Source organism: Palaemon carinicauda, chromosome 5, assembly GCF_036898095.1.
Source record: "Palaemon carinicauda isolate YSFRI2023 chromosome 5, ASM3689809v2, whole genome shotgun sequence".
Taxonomy (NCBI): Eukaryota; Metazoa; Arthropoda; class Malacostraca; order Decapoda; family Palaemonidae; genus Palaemon; species Palaemon carinicauda.
Window position 1 is genome coordinate 81,531,855 of NC_090729.1, and position 22,049 is coordinate 81,553,903.

Below are 22,049 nucleotides of genomic sequence, written 5' to 3' on the forward strand. Positions count from 1 at the left end.
GCATCATGCTCGACCGCTTGAAACAAAACGGCCTTGTAGTCCGGTACGACAAGTGTACCTTTGGCGCCAACGAAGTATCGTTCTTAGGGCACCGCATCACTCCTGAAGGTGTCCACCCCCTCTCTGAGAAGGTAGCAGCCGTTCAGAACTTCCCCGTGCCCTCGACCGTCAAAGCTCTGCAGGAATTCTTGGGCATGATCAACTATTATCACCGTTTTCTGCCAGCCATTGCCGCCACTCTTGCTCCCCTCTACGCCTCCCTTAAGGGCAAGCCGAAGGACCTGAAGTGGGGTCCCCTTCAAGAAGCAGCCTTCTGCAATGCAAAGAAGGCCCTATCAACTGCTGCGGCTCTCACTTATCCTATCCACACGCCCCTCTCCTTCTCTCCACCAATGCCAGCGACGTCGCTATTGGTGCAGTACTCGAGCAGGTGGTCAAAGGCTCGCCCCGCCCATTGGCCTTCTTCAGCAGAAAACTGTCCAAGGCAGAATCGGGTTATTCTACCTTCGATCGAGAATTGCTGGTGGTGCACTTGGCTGTCCGTCACTTTCGCCATTTCTTAGAAGGTACGCCCTTCGTCATTCGCACAGACCACATGCCTCTGGTGCACGCCTTCACTCGACAGTCTGACGCCTGATCCGCCCGTCAACGCCGACATCTCTCCGCCGTGGCTGAATACAATTGCACCCTCCAATACATCCCTGGGAAAATGAATCCCGTTGCCGATGCCCTGTCAAGAAACACGTTGGCTGGCGTTCAACTGGGATTGGATTACAACGCCCTGGCTGAAGCCCAACGACAGGATCCAGAGTATCAAGCTTGTAGGACATCCTGCACGTCCCTCCGTTGGGAAGACTTTCCCCTTGAAGACTCCAACACCACCCTCCTCTGTGACGTCAGTACTGGTAGACCGCGACCTTGGATTCCTGCTCCCATGCGCCGACAGGTGTTTGATTTCATTCACGGCCTTTCACATCCCTCGTGCCGTTCTACTGCACAGCTGATGAAGGCAAAGTTCATTTGGCAAGGCATTTCTAAGGATGCTAAGGATTGGGTCCGCGCCTGTACTTCTTGCCAAACTTCCAAAGTACATCGACACACGGATTCAGGAGTGGGCACCTTTCCTCAACCTCAGCGTCGTTTCGCACACATTCACGTCGACGTTGTAGGCCCCCTACCCACATAACAAGGACATCGTTACCTGTTTACCGTCATCGACCGCTCCACTCGTTGGCCTGAAGCCATTCCCATGGAAACTGCAACGTCCGCCTCATGTACATCTGCCTTACTCTCTGGATGGATTTCAAGATTCGGTATCCCTGAGCATATTACATCTGACAGGGGAACCACTTTCACCTCTCAATTGTGGACGTCATTAGCGAATCTCCTGGGCATCACCCTACATCAGACAACGGCCTACAACCCCGCTGCCAATGGAATGGTTGAACGTTTTCATCGCACCCTCAAAGCAGCTTTGATGTCCCGCTGCAAGGATTGCAACTGGTTTACTCAGCTTCCCTGAGTCCTCCTGGGACTAAGGACCACTCCTAAAGATGCCCTCGATGTCTCGGCAGCTGAAATGGCGTATGGCGACCCGTTGGTCGTCCCTGCCGAATTTTTTCCTTCTACAACCTCCTCCGACGATCTCCAGCGCATACGTCACGTCGTGGGAAAATTTACTCCGTGCCGCCAGACTTACAAGCCCCCAGCGAAGCATCACATACCAACGGACTTGCACTCTGCAACGCACGTCTTCCTGCGCAACGACACCAGCAAGCCACCACTAACGCCCCCTTACACGGGCCCTTTCCTTGTGATCCGACGCAGTCCGAAAGCATTCCTCCTAAACATTCGGGGCAAAGAAGACTGGGTCTCCATTGATCGTCTAAAACCTTCTTATCATCTGCCAGATGACCCGCCTACAGTTCGCCTCTCTGGATCAGGGCGCCCTATTTAACATGTACAGTATGTCATTTTTAGGGGGGGGGGAGCCATGTACCAACCGTGTTTCATACAATTGTACATAATTCCTTTTGTATATATTATGCTTGTATCTTCGCTCTTCCCTCACACTAAAACGAACATGAAAATTCATGTCTGGTTTTTCCTATGTAATATTATCTGTCTTGTGAACTTGTTAATGTCCTGTTGCCTTGAGGTTTTGTATATAAGGAGAGTGTTCTACAATAATATAACTCAGTCGTTTCCAACCTGCCTTTGAGTTCACAACCTTACTCGGCGCCGTCACAATATTAACACTAACCTTTCTTAAGTTCTTTAATAATGTGGGATAAATTGTTGACTGATTAACTATCAGTGTATTGAAAGAAATCTTTTCTTTCAATATAGGATTGGTCTCAACAATAGACTGTTCAAGGAAACACAAGGTATGTTGGAAAATAACTACTGTATAATATATACTATAGTTTTCTGTCTACAGTATATCTATACTGCAAATATACTGGCTACTGTATATTCATATACTATAGTTCAGCCGGCATGTTGCCGGCTAGACTAGCACCTGGTGGCACAGTCCAGCCGGCATGTCGTCGGCTGGTTTATACCTGGCGGCACTGGTTAAGTCGTCATACCGCCGGCTGGTTTAGTACCTGACGGCACCGGTCCAGTCGGCATGCATCCGGCTGGTTAGTACCTGGCGGCACTAGCTGACAGAGAGAGAGAAAGCATGGAGTGAAGGGCAACCTTATTGAAATGTTTGTTAACAATAAATAAGGGTGTAAGTTCTTAACCTTACTGCCTTCCTCCAGAATGAGGGTTCAAATGGAAGGGGAGAATGTGTCATTCAAGCTTCCACCCAGCCACAAAATCCGTTGCCGGTCACTGCTGGCTTCAGGGATGTGGATGGCAGTCCAAGAGAGGACTGGAGAACACTCAACAGTAGAGAGGTCTCTCACTGGCAGCCGTCATAGACGGCACAACCTTTCCCGGAGCCTTGCGTCCATAAGGGAAAGACTGAGTGACTATCCAGCTGCTTATGTAGCAGCCCGGCCGGCACCACAATCTACTGGCAAGCGGTGAGAACTGAATACTCTGAGGTTCTGTCGAAAACCAAAGCCGGGATACTCGCCGGCAAAGGTGGGAGACAGAAAAACCCTAGCCTAGTCAAGCCGGAGTGAACTACTCTATGGCAAGACCTGAAAGGGTTGTCGCCTATGGCGGCACTCAGAGGGAAGGAGGGATTACCCTTAAATCTCCACAGGAGACGAGTATTGAGTTATATAAATAATTCTAGGAGAGATCTATCTCCTGGTGAATTGATAAAACGATACATGAGGGTAAATGGGGATAATGTCTGAAAGTATACTAAAGCCCATAGGCTAGGTAGCCCAGCACGAGGTGAGATCTCGGTTACCTAAATCGCCGAAACTCTAACGTATACGATCGACATAAGGAAGAGGAAAATTATATGCATAAAATATATATCTTTACTAGTATAATTGTGCCTAAATAGCTTTTATAATTTATTAATGCTATTATAACCGGGAAAGTCGTTTTGCTAACTAAATAACACATGCATAACGAACGACAGCGCCCTTGGCACCTCCGGTGACTGGCTCAGCTCCTTAACACAATAATTAATGTAATTTCTCTGTGAAGCAGGAGCTAAAAATTATACACTGTAAGAAATAAATACTCAACTTTCCAGAGGCAGAAGAAGCTGGAGATTGCATAATGAATCCTCACAAAAGCGATAAAAAATGTTAGATCAACAGGGAAAACCACTGTGCAAATTTGCTACAAAAATAGGTATAAGCGCCATCTTGGATACTCGTAGTAGTACGGGAGGAAGGGTATCCTTGATAACGGCTCCCCTTCTGTTTTCGCCACTCTTCCCCCTCAAAACGAAAATGCTATTCGGGGTGAAGATTGCTATGTGTCGTATCAAGATATACGTCCCCTGATATTATGCGATATCCTTAGGAGAAATTTTAAGGATATTTGTGCCAGGAGTTAGAATCCTGGAGACCTAAAGGTCAATTCTCCGGGAATATCACTTTAGCCAGATATCCCTTAGAAAGCTTCCAATAGGAACCTTCCATCAGGACGACATGGCTTGAGCCAAAAAAATGCTTTTTTGGGCTCAAGCCATGCCGTCCTGATGGAAGGTTCCTATCAGTAGCTTTCTAAGGGATATTTGGCTACAGTGATATTCCCAGAGTATTTACCTTTAGGTCTCCAGAATTTTAACTCCTGGCGCGAATATCCTTAAAATTTCTCTTATGGATATAGCATAAATCAGGGGACGTATATCTTGATACGACACATAACAATCTTCACCCCGAATAGCGTTTACGCTTCGAGGGGGAAAAGTGGAAAAATAGAAGGGGAGTCATTATCAAGGTTACCCTTCCTCCCGTACTGCTATTGAGTATGTAGATGGCACTGTATCCAAGATGGCGCTTAGTCCTATTTTTTAGCAGTTTCGCACGGTGGTTTTCCCTGTTGCTCTAATGTTTGTGGTCGATATTTAAGGATTTAACCATGCAATCTCCAACTTCTTCTGCCTCTGGAAAGTTGAGTATTTATTCTTTACAGTATATAATTTTTAGCTACTGCTTCACAGTGAAATTAGAGTAATTTTAAGTGTTAGGAGCTTTGCCGATCACCGGAGGTGCCATGGGCGCTGTCGTTCAAAATACATGTGTTATTTAGTTAGCCGAACGACTTTCCCGGTTGTAATAGCATGTATATTTTTCAAGCTATTCTATTAAGTAATTACTAGGAAGTTATATATTATGTCGATTGTATTCTTTAGAGTTTCGGCGATTTAGGTAACCGAACCTCACCCGCGCTAGGCTTCCTAGCCTACGCGCTTCAGTTTACTGTCATGCATGATATAGGACAACATTCCTAGTTGTAATAGCATTAATAAAATATGAAGCTATTTAGGCACATTATACTTGTAAAGATATATACATAAAATTTCATATATTTCCTCTTCCTATCGATTGTATACGTTAGAGTTTCGGTGATTTAGGTAACCGAAATCTCACCCTGCGCTAGGCTAGCTAGCCTATGTGCTTTAGTATACTTTCATACATGTTCCCAGTTTACCCTCGTGTATCGTTTTATCAATTCATAAGGAGATAGATATCTCCTAGAAATATTATATAACTCGATACTCGTCTCCAGTGAAGATTTAAGGGTAATCCCTTCTCCCTCTGAGTGCTGTCCTGGGCGACAACCCTATTTTGGTCATGCCTAGAGTAGACACATAGGCTTAACTAGGCTAGGGTTTTTTGTCTCTTACCCTTGCTGGCGGGTAGCCGGTTTTGGGTTTCTTGACAGAACATCAGAGTATTCAGTCTTTTGCCGGTGGCAGATCAGCAGGGTGAGTAGTCACTCCCCTGCCTACTTTCAGCTGCTGGCATAGGAGGCTATGCCTCCCTAGGCCGCACTTGAAGTGGTTGTATGACGCCGCCATCTTCTCCCCTGCATTCTAGAAGACTAGTCCTGTGTTGGCAGACCCTAGGCTGAAGAATAGACATTCTTCTGCCGCCTAGGATGGTGCTGACACTGAAACAATGTTTCTTCCGTGTTGAGAGGTGGCGGCAATCCTGCTGCCTCCTCTTAACACCATTTCGGCAGACCCTAGGCTAAAGAATAGATATTCTTCTGCCGCCTAGGATGGCACCAATATCGAAACAGAGTTTCTTCTTTGTGTCGTAGGGCGGCAACCCTGCCGCCTTCTTCCACACTTTATACAGGCCCCTTTTTCCTGCACACTCTGTCCTTTAGCGATGGCCTAGCCATCGCAACCCTGTGGCCGTCGTCCTACAATCTCACCGTTTGCCGGGTAGGTTGTGGGGCCAGCCGGGCTCCTACATAAGCAGCTGTTTAGTTGCTCAGTCTTCCCTTAGGGACGGAAGGTTCCGGGGAAAAGCTGTGCAGGATGTAACGGCTACCGGTGGGAGACCCCTGTCCTGTAGAGTGTTCTTCAGTCCTCTCTTGGACTGCCATCCACATACCCGGGACCGGCAGTGACTGGCAACGGTTTTGTGGTTGGATGGAAGCCTGAATGATACATTCTCCCCTTCCATTTGAATCCTCATTCTGGAGGAAGACAATAAGATTAAATACTTACACCCTTAATAATTGTTGACAAACATTAATAAGGTAACCCTTCACTCCATGTTTTCTCTCTCTCTGTTAGCTAGTGCCGCCAGGTACTTCACTGGATGGGTCGGTGCCGTCAGGTACTAACCCAGTCGACAGCATGCCGGCTGGGCCGGTGCTGCCAGGTACTTCCCCAGCTGGCGGATCGTGCCGCCAAGTGCTAGCCTAGCCGGCAACATGCTGGCTAAACTACAGTATATGATTATACAGTAGCCAGTTTATTTGCAGTATAGATCATACCACAGACAGAAAACTATAGTATATATAATACAGTAGTTATTTTCCAACATACCCTGTGTATCCTTGCACAGTCTATAGTTGAGACCAGTCATATATTGAAAGAAAAGATTTCTTTTAACACACTGATAGCTGATCAGTTACCATTTACCCCACATTATTAAAACCTTGGGAAAGGTCAGTGTTAAGTTACACTTATCTGCCCCTAGGGGTTAGAATTCTTCCCTTAGGTTTCCTGAATAGGAAAACTCTAAGGCTTTAATTTTGGGGGAGGTCACAGCAATTGGCTGGACAGGAAACACAAGTATGTGTCTTTCCTAGTTCCTTTCTAGCTTGACTATCCTAAGCTATAATGATTAAAAAATTAATAGTAATATTTTACATAATTCTTTATCAGGTGAGATAAACTACCGCATACTCCTTTAATTTTCCTCTCTTTACAGGAGGACCAATTGAAGTGCAAAGTCGTCTTCTGCAACGTCAGGAGTAAGGACTTTTACGGCCATTTAGAGTGCAGAGCTCATGCCCCCTGCACTGCTTCTAAGCAAGCTCTTCAGTATGACCCGCAAGACTGCAACATATGCAAGGCCTTGGTTACCGAAGCCTTTGATGACCCCAAGTCACCGGAGTCAAGGGATGCAGCACGAGAAAAGCTACATAGATGGGTACCTTCCAAACGAACGTATGCGTAACTTGCTGTTCCCTGAAGTGTGTATGGAAGCTGTCATACCCCAACCTCGATCCAAGATTTCATGCGTCCAGATTACCATAGAATCGGAAATCTCCGACGCATTTCAAGGCATGGACATCCATCAAGAGGAGAGGATATCTGAAGTGTCCATAGACACTGAGAAGGTTCTTCTGAGGGAAGGTCGTGAGGAGGAGTCTACGTTGACTCCAGAAGAAGATGAAGAAGTCAACTCGGAGTCCATTCCGTCGGTACCGGCTCAGGAGCCGTTAACTTCAACATCTTCTGCCCTTCCATCAGATGACATGAGACAGGCACTGGCCAATCTTATAGTGCTGATGGAGAGCCTTCGCAAACAAGGTGAAGAAAGGGAGGCGAAACTTGAGAGACAAATTGCCCAACTCTCTGCCTCCCGTGGGTCTCACAAGAGACTTAGGGTTCAAGACCTCCCAACCTGCTCTGAAACTAATCCCTGGAGGTATGCTGAGTACATGCCAATCACGAGTGGCAAACTCTTTATTTCAGAGAAGTTGGGAGCCGTCCCTATCGAGGATGTTCAGTTCTGGCCAAGCTTCAACGCTTACCCAGACTGCTTCATCTGTCTGAAGCTGGAACCAGCATTGAAGGAAGAGACGGAACCTAAGGAGGTCATAGTATTTGACCAAGGCACAAGCTCTTTTGGCAAATAGCCTGAAGCAGGTGGGCTACACTAACTCTAAGGGTCAGCCCTCAGCCAGAAACATCCCACCTTTCTTGCTCCAGCTTCAATAGCCTTCCCGTTTACATCAAAAGCTCTTAAAGCTGCCGTTAAGGCAATAGAGACAGGCAAGCCTTGTCCTACACGTGATGATTGTAGACCCTTGTCATTAGCCCTGCCCATGGAGGACAAGGATTGGAAGGAAGTTCACCTTACCTTCTCAGTTGGGAAGTTGGAGGCAGATATCGCTGGATGTCAGTGCAACGAAAATCTCCCAAATCTGTCTGACTTTCTCTTGCGTAGGGAGCAAGAAACGAAGGAAATACTAGCGGCATCTCTATCCCAACAGAACTGTTTAGAGATGACTGCAGGCCTAAATAGTACACCGGATATGAACATGGCCATGGCCAAGATGCACATGGCCACCTTGTTAAAAGACCTGTATGGCTTTATCAAAGCCAGAAGGGGATGTTGAGAGTTTGTGTTCGCTTCAGCAGTGGTAAAACACGAACCCCTTGAAGCTGATAACTTCCAATATCTGGGGTAAGGACCTCTTCCCAAGTGAAGTGGGCAAGGAGGTAGTTGACAAGACCGCCATGGAGAAAAGAAACCTTCTCCAGAAGTGGGGCATGTCAGCTAAGAGGAAGTGTACTCCAGATGAGGGTCCCCAGCCCAAGAAGAAGACTAAGAGACCCAGATTACCCTCTCGGCCTGCCAAACAACAACAACAACAACATCCCACAGTTACCATGACCGCGGTGCCCCAAGTGGTTGCTCAACCTCCAACCACTTACCAGATGGTACCTCAACAGCTGGTTGCCCAGTCCCCAGAATTTAACCTTTCGTTTGAGAGGCAAACCACTACCTTTCGTCCCAAAGGTAGAGGCTCTAAGCAGGGCTCCTCAAAATACCCCCAACGAGGTAAGGGTGGTAAGGGAGGACGCGGTCAGGGAGGTAAATCCTACGGACAAGCGAAGCAATGAGATGCTTCAGGTGGGAGGGAGGCTCCAACAATTTCAGGATCGTTGGACCTTCGATCTCTGGGTCCACAGCCTAATCAAGAACGGACTTGGATGGAGCTGGAGCGAGGCTCCACCATCATTTCCTTAATTCTTCCAACACTCCACCCCCTCACTGGAAGAATATACCCTAGAACTATTGAGCAAACGGGTAATAAGGAGGGCAAAGTCCATCAAATTCCAAGGAAGGCATATTCCAGAGCCATGCCCTTCGGACTAAACAAAGCCCCAAGGATTTTCACGAAACTTGCAGACGCAGTCGTTCAACAACTAAGCCTAGAAGGTGTTCAGGTAGCAGCGTACCTGGACGACTGGCTGGTGTGGGCAGCATCCAGGACGGCTTATATGCAAGCATCCAAGAAAGTGATCCAGTTCCTGGAACATCTGGGATTCCAGATCAACTTCAAGAAGTCTCGACTCTCTCCGGCTCAAGAGTTTCAATGGCTGGGAATCCATTGGAACTTGAAGTCACACCGTCTCTCCATTCCCCCAGGGAAGAGGAGAGAGATTGCAGGATCTTTCAAGAGACTACTGAAATCCGACAGGATCTCAAGACGCCAATAGGAAAGAGTACTGGGCTCTCTCCAGTTTGCAGCAGTGACAGACCCAGTGCCAAAAGCGCAATTAAAAGATGTGTCAGGAGACTGGAGAAGATACGCATCAAACGCTCGAAGAGATCAAAGAAGACCGATACCGACCTTACTACGATCACTTCTCAAACCATGGTCGAAGGTCAAGAACCTAAAGAGAACCGTGCCCTTGCAACCACCTCCACCATCAGTCATCATCCACACGGATGCCTCGACGGAAGGATAGGTAGGTCATTCCCATCAACGGAAAGTACAAGGGACCTGGTCTTCTCTATTCAAGACCTTCCACATCAACATTTTGGAGGCCATGGCAGTATTTTTGACGTTAAAGAAACTCTCCCCTCGCAGATCAGCCCACATCAGGCTGATCCTGAACAGCGAAGTGATAATGAGATGTCTGAATCATCAAGGCTCGAGATTGCCCTAAATCAACCAAGTGATATTGGCCATCTTCCGCTTGGCGGAAAAGAAGAGATGGCATTTATCAGCAGTTCACCTTCAAGGGTTTCGCAATGTGACAGCGGACGCTCTATCTAGGCTCACGCCGATAAAGTCAGAATTGTCCCTAGACGCAGACTCATTCTCCTTCATCTTGCATCAAGCCACGGAACTGCAGATCGACCTCTTCGCGACGACCTACAACAATAAACTACCTCATTATGTAGCCCCATATGAGGACCCTCTAGCAGAGGCGACGGACGCCATGTCCCTCGACTGGAACAGATGGAACAGGATTTACCAGTTCCCTCCAACCGATCTCTTAATGAAGGTCCTCAACAAGCTGAGATCCTTTCGGGGAACAGCAGCTCTAGTGGCTCCCAAGTGGCCAAAGAGCAACTGGTTCCCTCTGGTATTGGAACTGAAGCTGAGGGTAGTCCCTCTTCCAGACCCAGCACTGTCTCAACAGGTCCAGAAGTCGACTGTCTCCGCTTCATCATAGAGAACCTAAAACCTTCATCTCATGATTTTCTCTCCCTAGCAGTAAAGAAAAGTTTTGGGATCTCAAAAGGCAGTATAGACTTCTTAGAAGAATACAAGTCTCAGTCAACTAGGAGACAATATGAATCGTCTTGGAAAAAGTGGGTTGCTTTCGTCAAAGCAAAAGGACCAAAAGAAATCTCATTGGACTTCTGTCTGTCCTTTATCCACCTTCATAGACAAGGTCTGGCAGCCAACACAATAACTATGTGTAAGTCGGCTCTGACTAGACCTCTGCTATATGCCTTCCAAGTAGACCTGTCAAATGAAATCTTTAACAAGATCCCTAAGGCGTGCTCTAGACTTAGGCCTGCAACCCCTCCGAAGCCTATTTCATGGTTCTTGGACAAGGTCCTACACTATGCTTCAACAGTGGACAATGAGAATTGCTCTCTGAAAGACCTGACTCAAAAAGTAATTTTCCTGTTCTTTATAGCCTCGGGGTCTAGAGTTAGTGAAATAGTGGCCCTATCCGGAGATGAGGGCCATATTCAGTTCACAGGAGTGAGAGAACTGAACCTTTTTCCCGATCCAACCTTTCTCGCCAAGAACGAGCTACCCACTAAGAGATGGTGTCCCTGGAGAATCTGCCCTCTAAAGGAAGATGTCTCACTGTGTCCAGTAGAATGTCTAAAGTTTCTATCTTCGAAGAACTTCAGACTCCAGGGGAGGACAGTTCTTTAAAGGAGAAACTTCAGGATCAAACTTATTCCTAAAGCAACTGAGGGCAAAGCTCACCTGCTTTATTCGCAGAGCGGATCCTGACAGTACACCCGCAGGTCATGATCCAAGGAAAATTGCTTCATCACTGAACTTTTTTCAGTATATGGACTTTGAGCGTCTTCACTCACACACTGGATGGAAGTCATCCAGAGTATTCTATAAACATTAGGCGAAGCAAGTGCATGAATTAAAGCATTACGTGGTGGTGGCAGTTAATGTATTAAAACCTGTCATTTAGTGCTGCGATGAACAGTGAATTGATTTGGACTATCAATTTTTCGGGTGAAGGTGTTGACACCTCTTAGTGCAATACTTGTTAAGTGAGTGTCACCAGGGTGACACTAAGGACTGTTCAAATTATTTCAGGTGGAGAAATACTGTATAGAGATAACACTTGTCCCATGTGTACTTTACACAGTATTGATAATATTCAACATTACAGGAAACTATATTAGAAAATTTATTAAATTTTCAAATTCATATGTGGCACTAATCAAATTTTTTCCCTTTCAGGTGGAAACAAAATTTTTTCTGTTTTATGTTGAATCGTATGTTTCTCAGTACATATGTTAACACATGTTACTTGATGTTTTCCTTTATTATCAATAAATGATTATCAATGTATATTTGTGTCTTATTTCGCCCTACATTTGATAAGAAATAAAAGTATGCCAGAGTTTTGATATCCTAAATAAAACTGCATATATTAATGTCTGGACATTACATATAGCTGATACTTTTGTTCCTACACGAGATACAAACAATATCTAGTGAGGCTATGTTCCAATACGTTATATGAACAGTGAAACTTTTGTATAACTATTTGATTCTATATTCCAACATGATATACAAATCGTGACACTCCTGTATATATAGTTGATGCTATGTTGTTCATACATTATATGCAAGCCTTGAGACTCCTTTCCTATGTCTAGTATGATTCTTCCCTGCAGCGGCCAGGAAGCACTAACTTTGTCTATGATTAGTAGTAATGACGTATAACGGTAACATCATATGTATCAATGGTATGGATGAACATAGGAAAATTTGTCCCAAGGTTGAGGCACCTATAAAAATCCACAGGTACAGTATTTTCTTGTAATTCTCTGGTAAACTTCCATCAGGATGACATGGCTTGAGCCCAAAAAACAGATTTTGAGCGAAGCGAAAAATCTATTTTTGGGTGAGATAGCCATATCGTACTGATGGAAGGTTCCTTTAAGTAGCTTCCTAGGGTATATTTCACTACAGTGATATTCCCAGAGAATATTTAACTTAAGGTCTCCAGAATTCTAACTCCTGGCACGAATATCCTTAAAGTTTCCCTTAAGGATATCGCATAATATCAGGGGACGTATTCTTGACACGCCACATAGCAATCTGCACCCCGCATAGCGTTTACGCTTCGAGGGGGGAAAGTGGCAAAATAAAAGAGGAGCCGTTAATGAGGTTCCCTTCCTCCGTAACTGTTTGAGTACTCAGGTGGCGCCACCATCGCCGCCATCTTTATTCCTTGTAGCGTTGAGCCGGTGCTACATATACAGTATTATTGGGAGGGATCCTGCCAAGGCCTTTCATATAAAGGAGGGCGGGTCCATCAGGACGACATGGCTATCTCACCCAAAAATAGATTTTTTGCTTCACTCAAATCCCGTTTTTTGGGCTCAGGCCATGTTGTCCTGATGGAAGTTTACCAGAGCATTAATGTATTCGTGGATTTTCCAATCGTGGCTTAACCTCAAGACAATATTTCCATGGTCACTTAGACCTTAGAGACCTATGACGTTACCGTTATACGTCATTGATTCTAATCATGAACTATGTTATGTTAGAAACCAAAAAATAAATTAGAGATACGAGTTGCAAAAGAAATGGAAAGCAAAACTGTTTCCTTATAAGGAATACAGTTAACGTTAAATTAATTAATTCAATCAGAAAGGATTGATATTTGTGTCCGACTGTGGGGAATAGCCGTTCGGTCGTTAGCTTGACTCGAAGCTTTACCTATTTTTCTAAATAAATTAAAAGCAAATAACTTAATGCTACTTATTATAGTAACTATTAGCGTTAATGATAAGTAAAATGAATAATAAAATTAAATTTATGAATTAAATGACTTAAATTAGTAATTGCCTAATAGGCCTTAAGTTCGCGCGTGCGTAATATGTACCTGTCAAAGGTAAGAAGTAAATTACCTCGAAGGTTACCACAGCCACGGCGAACAGTTCCAATAAAAAGTACTCAGTGGAAAGGCCGGCATCTTCATAGAATATTAACTCTGAACAAAACTAAACGTTCAAACTCCAAGACAACGACAATTTTGGAACACGACAATGTCAACCTTTGTGATAAGTGATCTATATTATTCTGTATCTTAGGACATGTCTAGGGAAAAGGGTAATGTACGGCAATATCACAAAGTTTTATTAGTGGATCTACTCTTTAATGTAAGTTGTTTTGATTGTTGAATAATTGTTTTGTTCATTAAATATAAGTAAGGTTGAAATTAAAATAAATTCCAACAGTTAGGGCCTCCTGTCCCCTACAGGGAAGAGTCATCCTAGACTCGGGAAAAGTCTCGAAGTTTGCATATTTCATATGACCAACCTAGCAACCAAAGGGGCATACAGGTCTCGCTGTATGCCTTTAGCCAAAGTTTGTATTTTCAAAACGAACAAAGGTTCACATAAGCCACCATACCATCCAAAGTATATCAGCTCAGCTGTATACCACAACAGATAAGTTTATATCCATGTCGAAACAAGGTATGCATGGGCAGAAAAGGTTTGTATACATTTAGGAATAAAGTTACTACAGTTGTTCAATGTTATTATGCAGAATAATAAGGAATAAAAAAAAGTGATGCTCATACATAACTTTATTTATATATGTTTGGGGCGAAATAAGACGCAAAAAACAATTAGACATTTATTGGCTATCAATAGATAGTAATTCATCATGCATTTCATAATAACAGAAAATGCAAGCGAATAAAAATTAATAAACATAGAAAATACAGGCCAGATCAGAAATACTTGTTTTATCTGAAAACAAAAGTTCATACCACTCAATTGGAAATTCAATAATTTTCTAATATATTTCTGAGAAAGTCTGTGTATTTACACTTGTGTAAAAACACACGGCACTGGTGTTGAAGTCTATGTTTCTTAACCTTTAGACACTGGAACAGTCCATAATGTCACCTTGATGACATTTCACTTACCATGTTGCACTGTAATGTGCCAACTTGTACACACTATAGAATTATAGTCCCAATTAATTCACTATTCCTCGCAGCACTAAGCAACAGGTTTTAGTACACTACCTGCCGCCACCACGTATCTCTTTAATTCTTGCACTTGCTTCGTGTATTGCTTGAAAAACACTCTGGATGACTTCCATTCAGTATACGAGCGAAGATGCTTGAAATCCATGAGCTGGAAAAAATTCAACGATTATGCAATTTTCCTAGGATCATGACCTGCGGGTGTACTGTCAGGATCCGCTCTGCGAATGAAGTAGGTGATCTTCACCCTTAGTTGTTTCAGGGATAAGTTTGAGCCCGATGTTTCTCCTTTAAAGAGCTGTCCTCCCCTGAAGTCTGAAGTTCTACAAAGATAGACCTTTAGACACTCCACTGGACACAGCGAGACATCTTCCTTCAGAGGGCAGATTCTCCAGAGACCCCACCTCCTGGTGGGTACCTCGTTCTTGGCGAGAAACTTTAGGTCAGGAAAGAGATTCAGTTCTCCCACTTCAGTAAACTGGATATGGCCCTCTTCCCGAGAAAGGGCCACTATCTCACTAACTCTAGCCCCTGAGGCTAGGGCAAACAAGAATATAACTTTTTGAGTCAAATCTTTCAGAGAGCAATTCTCGTTGTCCAATATCGAGGCAAAGTGTAGTACCTTATCCAAGGACCATGAAATAGGGTTTGGAGGTGCTGCAGGCTTAAGCCTAGCACAGGCCTTAGGGATTTTGTTAAAGATTTCATTAGAAAAGTCTACTTGGAAAGCATAAAGCAAAGGTCTAGTCAAGGCAGATTTACACGTAGTTATCGTGTTGGCTGCTAAACCTTGTTCATGAAGATGAATAAGGAAAGATAAAAAGAAATCTGTTGAGATTTTTTTGGTTTTCTTGCCTTGACAAAAGCAACCCACTTCTTCCAAGACGATTCATATTGCCTTCTGGTAGATTTAGACTTATATTCCTCTAAGAAGTCTATACTTTCTTTCGAAATCCCAAACCTTTTCCTCACTACTAAGGAGAGAAAATCATGAGGTGAAGGTCTTGGGTTTTCTGTAATGAAGCAGAGACAGTCGACTTCTGTACTTGTTGAGTCAGAACTGGGTCCGGCAGAGGAATCAGCCTCAGCTGCAATTCCAATACTAGAGGGAACCAGTTGCTCCGGGGCCACTTGGGAGCCACTAGGGCTGCTGTTCCTTGAAAAGATCTCAGCTTGTTGAGGACCTTCATCAGCAGGTTGGCTGGAGGGAACAGATAAATCCTGGTCCATCTGTTCCAGTCGAGGGACATGGCATCCACTGCTTCAGCTAGAGGGTCCTCGTATGGGGCCACATACCGAGGAAGTTTCCTGTTGTCGCTAGTCGCGAAGAGGTTGATCTGCAGTTCCAGGACGATGTAAGATGAAGGAGAATGATCTTGCGTCTAGGGACCATTCTGACTCTATCGGCGTTAGTCTGGATAGAGCGTTCACCATCACATTGCGGAAACCTGGAAGGTGAACTGCTGATAAGTGCCATCTCTTCTTTTCCGCTAAACGGAAGATGGCCAACATTACTTGGTTGAGTTGAGGTAATCTCGAGCCTTGAGGATTCAGGCATCTCATTATCACCTCGCTGTCTAGAATCAATCTTATGTGGACTGAAGGGCGAGGGGACAATTTCCTCAGTGTGAGGAAGACTGCCATGGCCTTCAAAATGTTGACGTGGAAGGTCTTGACTAGAGAGGACCAAGTTCCCTGAACTTTCCGTTGATGAGAGTGACATCCCCATCCTTCCAATGATGCGTCCCTGTGGATGATGACTGAGTGTGATGGCGGTTGCAGAGCCACTGACCTCTTCAGGTTCTTGGCGTCCGACCATGGCTTGAGAAGTGATCGTAGTCGGATTGGCATTGGTCTTATTAGATCTCTTCGAGCGTTTCATGCGTATCTTCTCAAGACTCCTGATACATCTCTTAGCTGCGCTCTTAGCACTGGGTCTGTCACTGATGTAAACTGAAGGGAGCCCAGCACTCTCTCCTGTTGGCGTCTTGATATCCTGTCGGGATTTTAGTAGTCTCTTGACAGATCCCGCTATCTCTCTCCTCTTCTTTAATGGAATGGAGAGGCGATGTGACTGTAAGTTCCAATGTATACCTAGCCATTGAAACTTCTGAGCTGGATATAGTCGATACTTTTTGGTGTTGATCTTGAATCCCAGATGTTCCAGGAACTGGATCACTTTCTTGGACGCTTGCATGCATTTCGTCTCGGATGCTGCCCACACCAGCCAATCGTCCAGGTAAGTCATCACCTGGACACCTTCTAGGCGTAGTTGTTGAACGACTGCATCTGCAAGCTTCGTGAAGATCCTTGGGGCTATGTTTAGTCCGAAGGTCATGGCTCTGAAAGCGTACTTTCTCTTTTGTAGCCTGAATCCTAGGTAGGAGGAGAGTTGGTGATTGATCGGAATGTGCCAATAGGCATCTGCCATGTCTGTCGAGACTGTGTATGCCCTTTTGGGCAATAGGGTCCTTATGTGTTGAAGGGTCAGCATCTTGAACTTGTCGTTTTCTATGAACTTGTTGAGTGGCGACAAATCCAGAAGGACTCTGCGTTTGTCTGAGTCCTTCTTAGGAACACAAAACAGCCTTCCTTGGAATTTGATGGACTTTGCCCTCCTTATCACTTGTTTGCTCAAGAATTCTCGGGTATATTCTTTCAGAACGGGGATGGAGTGTTGGAAGAATTGAGAAAATGATGGTGGAGCTGTCTTCCAGCTTCAACCTAGTCCGTTCTTGATTAGGCTGTGGGCCCAGGGATCGAAGGTCCAGTGATCCCGGAATAGTCAGAGTCTTCCTCCTACCGGAAGTATCTCATTGGTTCTGGTGTCCGGAGAGCTTGCCTCCTTGACCGCATCCTCCCCTACCCCCTCTTCCTCTCGAGGGACGTCTAGAGGAACCTCTGCTTGACCCTCTACCTTTAGGGAGAAAGGTAGTGGTCTGCCTCTCATAGGCAGGAGTGAAGGCTGGTGACTGAGTCACCACCTCCTGGGGTACCATCTGGTAGGTGAGTTGGGGCTGTGCCACCATCTGTGGCACCGCGGTCATGGGAAGTTGCTCTTGTTGTCTTGCGGGGTGAGAGGGCAACATTGGCCTCTTTGTCTTCCGTTTCGGTTGGGGACCTTCATCCGGGGAAGACTTCCTTTTAGCTGACATACCCCACATCATTCGGGAAGAGGTCCTTTCCCCAGATATTGGAAGATATCAACTTCCTGGGTTCGTGTCTCACCGCAGCCGAGGCAAACACGAACTCCCTGCAAGTCCTTCTAGCCCTAACAAAGCCACAAAAGTCTTTAATCAGGGTTGCCAAATGTGTTTTGGCCACGATCAGGAACATATCTGGGGACCTATGTTCACTGGCCATTACCTCCAAGGTAATATGGAGGGACAGAGAGGCAACAAGTCTTTCCTTCGTCTCCTGCTCCCTACGCAGGAAAAAATCAGACAACTTGGGGAGGTTTTCCCTGAACTGACGTCCAGCGATATCCGCCTCCAACTTCACGACTGAGAAGGTAAGCTGAATATCCTTCTAGTCCTTGTGATCTGTAGGCAGGGCTAAGGAAAGGGGCCTACTCTCCTCCAGTGTAGGACAAGGTTTCCCAGCTTCCACTGCCTTGATCACCGCCTTGAACCCTTTTTCCGCAAAGGGAAAGGCCATTGTCGCTGGAGCAAGAAAGGAAGGGTGTTTCTTACTCAGGGATGGCACCTTAGAATTAGTGAGGCCCCAGTCCTTCAGACTGCTGGCCAACAAAGCTTGAGCCTTTGTATGATTAAGCACTATGACCTCCTTCGGCTCTGTCTCCTCTTTGGATACAGGTTCTGCCTTTAGACGAATGAAGCAGTCGGGATAAGAATCAAAGCTGGGCCAGAAATCGATGTCTTCGATAAGGACAGCTCCCAGCTTTTCTGAGATAAAGATCTTCCCATTCAATTATTAGCATGTACTCAACATGCCTCCATGGGTTAACTCAGAGCACGAGGGAAGATCCTTGACATTGAGTCTCTTATGAGACTCACAGGACGCTGCAAGCTGATCGAATCTCCTTCCTTAGTGCAGCTTCCCTTTCTTCACTCCTCTTTTGGAACATCTCCATCATGGCCATGATGGCAGACAGGGTCTTATCTGATGTATCAGGTGGCGGAGCGGAGGACGTAGAGGGCACTGGTTCTGGGGCTGGAACCGACGAAACAGACACCATTTCGACTTCATCCTCTTCCATTTCCGGAGCCAACGTTGACTCCTCTTCCTGACCTTCAGCAAGAAGGTCCTTTTCGGTGTCTTCTGACACCTCTGACATCCTCTCGTCATCTAGATGGATGTCCTTCATCGCATCCGAGACATCCTTATCTACGGAAATCTGGACGCAAGGGATCTCAGGGTGTGGCTGTGGTATAACAGCATCCGCAGATGCTTTGGGGAATAGATAGGCCCTCATACGCTCGTTCTGGAGGTAAGGCCCCGTGGCATTTTTCTGGAAGCCACGAACCCATCTACGCAGCTTACTCCGAGCTGCATCCTTTGACTCCATTGTTTTGGGGTTTTCAAAGGCCTCACTAACCAAGGCTTTGCACACCTTACATACCTGGGGGTCCCAATATTTGAAAGGTCCCTTGGTGATGGAACAATGGGAGTGCGTCCTACATTCCTCGTGGCCACTGAAGTCATTGCTGCGGACATTGCAGAAGATGCTGCGGCACTTCACATGGTCCTCCTGTAAAGAGAAGAAAATAAAATGAGTATAAGGTAGTTCATCTCGCTAGATAAACTAATAAATATTATTAATAATATTTTCCATTTTATTTTATTGCATATAGCCTAGGATAGATAAGCTAGAAATGAATTAGGAAAGACACATACGTGTGTTTCCTGCCCAGCCAATTGCTGTGACCTCCCTCAAAATCAAGCCTAGGGTTATCCTCCTCAGGAGGCCCATTGGAAGAATCTAGCCTATAAGGATAGATGCGTGTACAGTAACTTAACACCAACTTCCAAAAGGATTAATAATGAAGGTCATTCGTAACTGATCATATATCAGTATATGGAAAGAGAATTTCTTTCCTTATCTTATATGGTCTCAACAATAGACTGCGCCTAGACACACAGAGTATGCTGGAAATTTAACTACTGTATACTTTTATACCATAGTTTTCTGGTTGCAGTATGATCTATACTGCAAATATACTGGCTACTGTAGTTGTAGCCGGCATGTTGCCGGCAAGGCTAGCACCTAGGGCACAGTTCAACTGGCACAACATCGACTGGAATGGTGGCCGGCGGCTCACCGGATTGCCGGTGGCTTGCCAGTCGCTGGCGGGTGACCGGCTGTCGGCACACTAGCCCAGTCAGCATTTTATGTGAAAGGGTGGTGGCCGGTAGTCAGAACTCGGCCGGATCTTGCCGGCTAAGTCAGTTGTGTCAGCAGACCATTGGCTGTCGGCACACAAATCTAGCCAGCATCTTGCCGGCTAGGGTAGTGGCCGGCAGCCGCCAGTTAAGTTAGTACCTGGCGGCACTAGCTGATAGAGAGAGAGAAAGCAAGGAGTGAAGGATGATGCAAGAGCACTGTCTTACTTCCTTCCTCCGGAATGAGGGTTCAAATGGAAGGAGAGAATATAAGATATTCAGGCTTCCACCCATCCACCTCCATTGTTGGTCACTGCCGGACACAGGTTGTAAATGGCAGTCCAAGAGAGGACTGAAGAACACTCTATAGTAAAGGGATCTTCTGCCGGCAGCTGGTCCCGCCGACACAGCTATTCCGGAACTTGTGTCCAAAAGGGAAAGCTGAGCGACTAGGCCATACAAGCAGAAGCCCGAGCCGGCCCTACAACCTGCCGGCAAGCGGTGAGATTGCAGGACAACGGCCAAAGGGTTGTGATAGCTAGGCCATCACTAAAAGACAGAGGGGGGAGGGAAAAGGGTCCTGTATAAGGTGTGAGAGGATCCGGCAGGTTGCTGGTCCTACCACACCCTAAGGAAGCTCTGTTTCCGTATCGGCACCATCCTAGGCGGACGGAAATCTATTCTCCAGCCAAGAGTCTGCCAATACAGTAATGGGGTCAGCAGCCATCTAGCCGCCACCCTTAAGCACGACAGAAACAGAGTTCCAGTGCCCGCGCCGTCCTAGGCAGCAGAAGAATATCTATTTTTCAGCCTAGTGTCTGCAAGCACAGGACTAGTCTACTAGACTGCAGGGAGAAGGGGGTATATCATATGACCACTTCAAGTGCAATCTAGGGAGGCTTAGCTTCCTATGCCGACAACATAAACCGACAGGGGAATCTCATTCACCCTACCGATCAGCTGCCGGCACAAGACTATGTACTATGAGGTTCTGACCCAAACCTAAAGCTTACCATCTGCAGCTACGGGAAGGGGCAGAAAAACCATAGCCTAGTCTTGCCTGAATGACAACTCGAGGCAGACCAGTGAGGGTTGTTCGGCTACGCTCAGAGGGAAGGAGGGATTACCCAATACATGAGGGTAACCGGGGAGTATGTATGAAAGTATACTAAAGCCACTAGGCTATTAGCCTAGTGACAGTGAGATCGACTACCTAAATCATCGAAGCTCTCTCGTATACTATCTCAGAAGAGGAAATATTTATATGCAATCGATATATCTTCATTTAAATTTAATAACATCAGGAATGCATATTATATCATACATGAAAGTACACTAGAACGCCTAGGCTAGGAAGCCTAGCGTAAACAAGATTGGCTACTTAAATCGCCGAAGCTAATGCGAATACAATTGGCATAATATAATTAATTCCTAGCAATGAAGACTAAATAGCTAAATCCATTCATGCTATTATACCGGGAAAGTTGTTCTGGCTAACTAAATAACTCATGTGTTACGAACGACAGCCCCGAAGACGCCTTCGGTTCAGGCATTAGCTCTGCCAAAAATTAACTTTATTTTGACTTAATTTTTTACTTTAAAGCAAGAGCTAAATTTATACAACGTAAAGATCAAATACTCAACTTTCCAGAGGCAGAAGCTGGAGATTGCATGATAAATCCGAAATACTGAGAGAGCTACCAGGAAAATCACCGAGCGAATTCGCTACAGAAAAAGGAATAAAGATGGCGGCAATGGTGGGGCCATCTGAGAACAAAAACAGTAACAGAGGAAGGGAACCTTATTAACGGCTCTTGTTTTATTTTGCCACTTTTCCCTCTCAAAGCGCAAACGGTATGCGGGGTGCAGAATGCTATGTGGCGTGTCAAGAATACGTCCCCTGATATTATGCGATATCCTTAAGGGAAACTTTAAGGATATTTGCGCCAGGAGTTAGAATTCTGGAGACCTTAAGTTAAATTCTCTGGGAATATCACTGTAGTCAAATATACCCTAGGAGGCTACTTACAGGAACCTTCCATCAGGACGACATGGCTATCTCACCCAAAAATAGATTTTTCGCTTCGCTCAAAATCGGCTTATTTAGTTAGTAATGCGACGTTCCTGGTATTTAGCTATAAAGAATTTCCTAGCTAGTTGGGCAAAATTATACTAGTAAAGATCGTATTTACACATATAATATTTCCTCTTCTGAAAATAAGGTTTCTTTCGTATACGATAGGGCCTCGGTGGTATCACTCATAGCCAAGATCCCCACTCGAGTTAGGCTAGCCTAACCCGTTTTAGTATACTTTAGTAACGTTAATCCCCTGTTTAACCTCTAGTATCG